The following is a 7,095-nucleotide window of genomic DNA, read 5'->3' as shown; positions in this document are numbered from 1 at the left end:
CAGTTACCAGTCTCAGATTTGGAAATGGAAGAAAGCAGAGGCGTCAAGCTTCAACCTTTCAATAAATATTTATTGAGCACCTACCACATGCTTGGCATTGGCCTGGCACTGGAGATACCATACAGGATAACAGAAAAAAAAAAACCTCTGCCCTCATGGAGCTTACATTCTATGACGAGAGACAGACAAGACATAAGCAAGAATCAGTATATGCAAGGCATCAAGGGTGACAATTGCAATGGAGAAAAATAAAGCAGGGAAGAGAGTAAGGAAGCCTGTTTTAAATAGGGTGGTCAGGGAAGGCCTCACCAGGAAGGTGACAGAACCCTTAGGGAAGCAGTTCTCACAGGAAAGCATTCCAGGCAGAGGCAACAGCACGGGCAATGCTTTTCAGTGAGAATGCGCTTGCTGTAGTTGGGGAACAAGAAGGCCAAGTTGGGGAGTGGGTGGGGGGAAGAATGAAGATGTGGCTCAAGAAGTAGAAGTATAGGGAGTGGGCGAGAGAAGCCGTGTAACCCTGGCTTCTCTGAGTGAGATGGGAGCCCCTGGAAGTCTTGAGCAGAGGAGTGCCTTGACTTACACATTATAAGGATCACTCTAGCTATCATCTTGTGAAAAACCTGAAAGCGAGCAAGGGTGGAAGCAGGGATACCAGTTAAGAGGCTAGTGCAAAATTCCAGGCAAGGAGAATGCTGGCTTGGACCTGCGTGGTGGCAATGGAAATGGTGAGAAGTGGTCAGAGTGTGGATTTGTTTTGAAAGCAGGGCCAGTAGGATTTGCTGGCAGACTGGGCATGGAGTGCAACAGAAAGAGTGGGTCTAATGGTGACCATGAGGTTTTTGGCCTGAATAACAGGAAGGATGGAGTTACCATTTACTGAAATGGGGAAGATGGGGGGAGGGGTAAGTAAGGAATTTGGTGCAAAGCAGGCTGTCTGAGGTTGGGAGGAAAGGTTCAGGCTGCAAATAAAATTTTAAGGTTTTCTCGGGTCAAGTCTTCAGCAGAGCTGGAGACGGGTCCAAATGCATGTGGTTAACTGTGGGGTTACATTCAGGAGAAACCTGTGAAAGCCTCCATCAGTTAGTAATAGACTGTATCTCCGGGAGCAGGGCTGTGCCTTTGAAGGCAAGTGGCTTGGTCAGCTGAGGGCAGTCCTCTGGAGAAGGGACTGTGGACCACTGGCAGCCAACAGGCAGGCACAGAGATGGTGAGGGGTGGCTCTGTGAAGGGAACCTGGGAGGAGCGCCACGGAGCCCGCTACTGAACCATCTGCGTGGCAATGGCATTTAAAGCCATGAGGCTGCATGGAGTCACCAAGATTGTACGTATATATTGAGAAGCAAGAGAAAGGGGCCAGCGACAGAACCCCCCGGGGCCCTCTGGGCAATAAGAAACCCACCAAAGAAGCTGAAAAGGAGCCACCGTGGAGGTTGGAGAAAACCAGGAGGGTGTGGTCTGGGATCTGAGCTTTCTTTATTCAACCCTAGTCCCTCTTCCAATAAGCCACTTCATCAGATTGGGGTGCTCCAGGGATGGGGGCAGGAGACTGGCACAGCATTTGGGAGACAGGACTCTACCCACAATGGCATGGAAAGGTACAAAAGAAGATAGAATTTGGGGGTCTTTAGTGTAATGGTGATTAACTCGGGGTGGAAAATTCACCTATTTTTGCTTTTCCAGGCTTCCTTTCCCCCCATCTCACTACTCCAACCTCTGGGAACTCAGATGTATGCTATTTCTCCTTTTGTACTCTTCTGTTTCCTTAATCCCCTTTCTCCTGAGAGCACTTCCTCTTTTACCTGCACAAAATCCTCATGTCAAGACCTCCTTCTAGAGTACCCAACTTGACACAGTAACCTACTACCCTGGCTTTGGCTGAATTGGCTTAAGTCAGCAGAGTCTGCACTCCCAGGGGCCTGTGTGGCCAAAGGAGTCAGTGTTATCAGCATTTATTGATGGCTGCACTTGTGTCCACAGCAGCCTTCCAATCAGGGCACCCTCCAGCCCAGCAATGACTCAGGTCCTATATGGCTTCTGCCCCTGGGTTCTACTTTCTTCTCTTGCTCCCTTCACCACCACCGCCCCCCCCCACACACACACCAGATAAACTTCCTTTTGAAGTTAGTGAGAAAGAGGGTCATAGGGCAGGGCTATAAAGTAGAGGGGGACACGGTGAGTGGACCTCCTGCCCTAGGATTCCTGAATCAGTGGAGGTGCACCCAGCATTATAGCTTCTGGCTGCAGTTGCCCTTTCCAGCTGTGTGAGAAAATGCCAGGAGACCACCGCAGGGACCAGGCTGGGCTGGTGGTCTGACTCTCCACCTCTGTGCCCTGCAGAGCATCCATTTGGTCCTCTGCCTCTGAGCCTGGGCTGAGTTTTTTGTGGAGAGTCCTCATTCATTCTCTGAACTTGACCTCTTTTCCGTGGGGATTGAAAAGTACCTCCACCCCCATCCTAGCAATGTCCCCTGAGGAAGAAACTCTGGGGACGGTATGATCAAATTGTCAGCACTTTGCTTTGACTGAAGGCTGTAGAACAGAGTTAATAATCTTTTTATTTCAAAGGAAAACAAACCAGTCGTAAAAAAAAAAATAGTGAGCCTATTCCTCCAAACCAACCATGAAACCTCAGTGTTCAGGCTGCATTCAACAACCTCAACCCAGCACCTCCCTGAGTGGGTTTTTTGGAAGAATCTAGAAGATTCCTGGATTAAGACCTCATGGGTCCAGCATCAGTCTGGTCTGTGTTTTGAAAAAACAAACACGTTTGTAAGATTTGTGGTTGTTTCCAGACCGGCCGAAGATGCCTCACTGGCCCTCTGACCTGCCTGCTTAGAGCCCAACAGTTGCTCTGTTGGTTTCCTCAGGCTTGTTCACCCATCAAGGCTGCTCACCATGGGGGCGGGGAGATTTGTCAGCCCCATTGCCACTCAGGTAACCCAGACAGGGGTACCCACTGGCTAAGGTCTAACGGCTACCTGCTATGTCTCCTTTTAACATTTAGACTTTAACAGTGAATGGCTGAGGGCTGGTTTGTGTGTACGAATAGGTTTAAAAGTGATTAATTGTCTGAAATGTCTCAGATACCAACACAGTCAACATACTCATATCTTTCTGAGTCTTGGGACTTTCTAATTACTGCCACAAACCTGTTGTCCTCATCTCTGGGATCCAGGAAAACCACTGGGTACGTCGACCACAAAGGCCGCTTTAGGAAATGTGGCTTTTAGGAGTTCTTACTAAGGGCATTTTCTGAGTACAAAAATTTTACTGAACCAAACTCAGTGTCAAACAGAAAATGATTTGTTAGATTGTCAATGGGAAAGGGTTTATTATGACTGCTGGTGGAATAAACAGTGGCCGGTTTCTGCCAACATTTATGGAAATAACGTTTTTAAGTTTTAAATGTGAGCTGTAAGCCTAAGCTACTTCAGTTTAAAAAAAAATAAAAAACTCAATACTTAAACTGTGGGGAGAAGGTGGATTGGTGCCAGAGAAAACATTCTCATTTAATAGTGTTTGCACATGGAACTACAACACAGTTTGTAGTGAGGCACTGAGAAAAACCCACAACTAATCCTTCATCGCAGCTGTCTGAGCTCTTGATCATCTGCCATCCCCCAAACAGCGACTTCTTTTTTCTGGTGACTCCAGGCTTGAATGACTTAGTGTGGCGAGTTTAAACTATATACAAGGGAAGAGTGGGGAAAGGGAAAGGAACCTTAAATAAGCCTCAGTCAAAGGTTTTGTGCATTGGACTTCCTGTGCCTGCAGCCGGGGCAAGGCTGTTCCCCACCCCATCCCTGTGGCATCTCCCTGAGAAGGAAGACACCATGACAGCCCAGCTTCGCCGTGACTGACCCTCTCCTACCCCAGAAATAAGAGTCAGGAGTAGCTGTGGTTTGTGCCATAGGAGAATGCTTCTCTCTCCAGGGCAGGTATGTGAGTGGCCATGCCCTGGTACCTAACACTTCCCCCCACCACATATCTGGCTTTCGTGGCTTGTTGAATGAATGAGTACATTGGCTCACTGCCTTCTTGGAGCTGATAGGGTAAGATACTGGTGCCTCATTGTACAAGAAAACAATAGGAAGGAATTAAACAATTTTGCCAACAGATGCAAGATTGATCCCAGAGTTTTATCGCCCATATTTGGGCGATGGTCAGTAGGTCAAACTATAAATGTTGTTGCTGATGTCTTTTCCAACTCCCCTCCTTAGGTTAAGGCAGTGTGTACAATCTCACGTTGGTGGAAATTAGAACTTGGAAAATCATTGAAAAAGATTTTTCCAAAAAAAAAAAAAGCACATTAAATGTTTTATTTTGCTTATTTACTGTTTTCTTTTTTTGTCCACTAGATGAGACTGTCTTAACCACACCCAGTTATTCTAGAACACATGTTCTAATGAGGGCTGTTTTCTCAGGTCCATGAGACTTCTGACATTCATATAGGAAAGCAGAACCCTTACCCCAAGGATTCAGATCTCACACAGCAGGGGTGGTCCTTGCTAGTCATGACCAGGCCTGGGCCTGTCAGGAGATAGAGGCTCCGTCCTCTTCCCAAGAGGGTTCTCTGTCAGAGATCAGGAATCCCATTAGGAAAAACATTTGGGATCCAGGGCTTGTTTTGGAACTGATGACTTGGTCCCTGGCTGCCAATGTCTGAGAAGTGACAGGATATTTACTGTTTCCAACAAGGACCAAAAACATCTTCAGGCCTGACTGCCAACAGACGCCAGGCTCCATGCATATCACTAAAAAGCAGGCAAGGAGAAAGGGGAAAGAGTGAGGAAGCAGCCAGTGCAAAAACAGAGACCCACGGTAGGGAGAGTTGGAACATCAGCTGTTTGAAGAAGAGGTGGAGGACACAGATTATGTTGATGCCAGCCCAAGAATTGTAGAGGACACAGTGGAAAAGTTTGGATTGAGGAGGAGTGGTGATGTAGGGAATAAGAGTTTGCACATTGATTGATGTCTTAAGTCTGGATCCCTTGAAGCAAAGCCTTGTGCAAGTGATGAGTGATCCCCGGTTGGGTGAGGAGGAGGGAGAGAGGGAGGAGGGGGCAGCAGCTCTGTAGACGTCCCTGAAATCCTGCTGCAGCGGTAACATGGCTGGCTGAGAGTTAAGCTAGGAGGGGGCAGTCTTAGACATAGCAAGTATCGAGACATTATTTTCAAGATTACTAGACAATCTTTTTTTTTTTAAAAGCCACTGGGATGTAACCTAGATAGAAAATACATTAAGCAACTATTTGAGGGAGATAATTATTTATTTTAAATATCTCAGAAGCTTTGTGTCCATGGACCCCCCACCACCCAATTTTCATAAGCATTAAAAACATTTACTAGTCTCAAAACATGCATAATGGCATACAATTTAAGTTTACAGTGTTTTAATCATTCCCTTTCTACATCATTTTTAGATCCTATAACATTAATTTAGATAACATCAAATGAATGAAAACTTAAAAAACTTATGTGTTGGATTTATTTTGCAGTTCATGTCTACAAAATAATGCATTTACATGTATTAATATATTTGTAATAAACTTATTAATAGATTTGTATTAATAGTACCTATTTGGGGGTTGGTATTAAGTCAGTGTCCTTGGGTTATTACATAACAGTTGGATAACATGATCCCAATGTTGAGACGGAAGTTATTTCATATAGTCAAAAATAGAAAAGTTATCTTGTAAGATTAGAAAAGAATCTAATTTATAAATATATACAGTCTCTGGCTTTTATTCTCTTGTGTTTTGCTTTGGCTACATGCTGAAAGCATTTCATCCCTATTGTTCTAGATTTCATCTGATGCATAGGTGTTTTCCATTTGGTACCTTCGGGCCTCCATTTTACCCAATGATGGGGACTAAACTCTTTCATTTTGCTGTACTGTCTTTACAGCTACTTAGACTATTATTTTTCCAAAGCTCTCACCAAAAACAGGTGGGGTAGAAAATAAGTTGTGAAAATTCTTTTTTTCCGTAGGTAAAGCACCACCACCAATTTTCCACTTGTAAAGAAGATTAGGCTCTTGCTCATGACACACAAAAACACTTAAGACTCGTACAGTCTCAAAATAAATGTATTGCCTTCATCGCTTTTTACCACTGAAAATGATTTCTAAAAAGATGATTCATATCGGAAAACTATGTTTTGTTTCTGTGCCAACACATAGAAGACCTTTGGAGATGGTATTTCGGCAGCTTCAAAAGCTGTCTCAATTGCACACTGATTTCCTTGCAAGACAAACCACAGGTATTACCCACCTCCTGGGCCTCAAGAGTTTCAGCAGGCCTCCAAGCTCAAAACTCATGGGGCAGAGCTGCTGAGGAAGCCCAGGGGGAAGCACCAACTGCTGGGGGGAGACTGTAAGGCTCAAGATGGAAAATCATAAATGCAATGATAACTGTCAGGGAAAACCAAATTTTTGATATTATAACCAGAAAAATTAACCAACTTCCAGAAGCAGAAAGGGATGTACTTGAACAGGGATCAACATATATTGGACTGAGACTGAATGCTGTTCTCTGTGGCCTAATAGCAAACAGCCTTTTTCGGCATGACTTAAATGTGTAAGGCTTGTACAGTTGCAGGCTTACCAATGTCAATGATCCCATTTTTGACAGAGAATGCATCTTGCAGAGGTTTTTGTCCGTTTACCATTGAATACAGGTATGCCTCAGCCCCACCACCAGAGAAAGGAAACCACCTAACCTACTGGATTGGAATTTCTAAGTCTGTTTTTAGAAAGATGTTATTTCCCATTTTGGTCCAGACAGGGTTTGCAACATACCTTGGTTCTAGACAACATAAACAACTGCCCACAGCTCTTCTGGTGCCTGAACCTGGCCTAGGAATTCAGTGATTGTTAAGCAAATGTGTATATAAAAATAAAACTGTAAAAATAAAAAATAACTTATGTTATCATAAACCAATGGTTCTCACACTTGAGTGTGCATTAGGACCACCTGGAGGGCTAACCCTCCCCCCCCCCCAGGGTTTCTGCTTTGTTTGTCTGGGGTGACACAGAGAATTTGCTGCTCCAGCAAGTTCCCAGGGAAGGCTGATGCCTCTGGTCTGAGGACCACG

General features: G+C 44.9%; 1 pseudogene; it reads left to right on the top strand.

The window, feature by feature from the left end:
• Nucleotides 1-183: 183 nt before the first annotated feature.
• On the top strand, nucleotides 184-6,880 carry LOC109385217 (transmembrane protein 126A pseudogene; annotated as a pseudogene).
• Nucleotides 6,881-7,095: the final 215 nt, after the last annotated feature.

This window comes from Hipposideros armiger, unplaced genomic scaffold, assembly GCF_001890085.2.
Source record: "Hipposideros armiger isolate ML-2016 unplaced genomic scaffold, ASM189008v1 scaffold_109, whole genome shotgun sequence".
NCBI lineage: Eukaryota > Metazoa > Chordata > Mammalia > Chiroptera > Hipposideridae > Hipposideros > Hipposideros armiger.
This window is presented reverse-complemented; position numbering and strand designations above follow the sequence as displayed.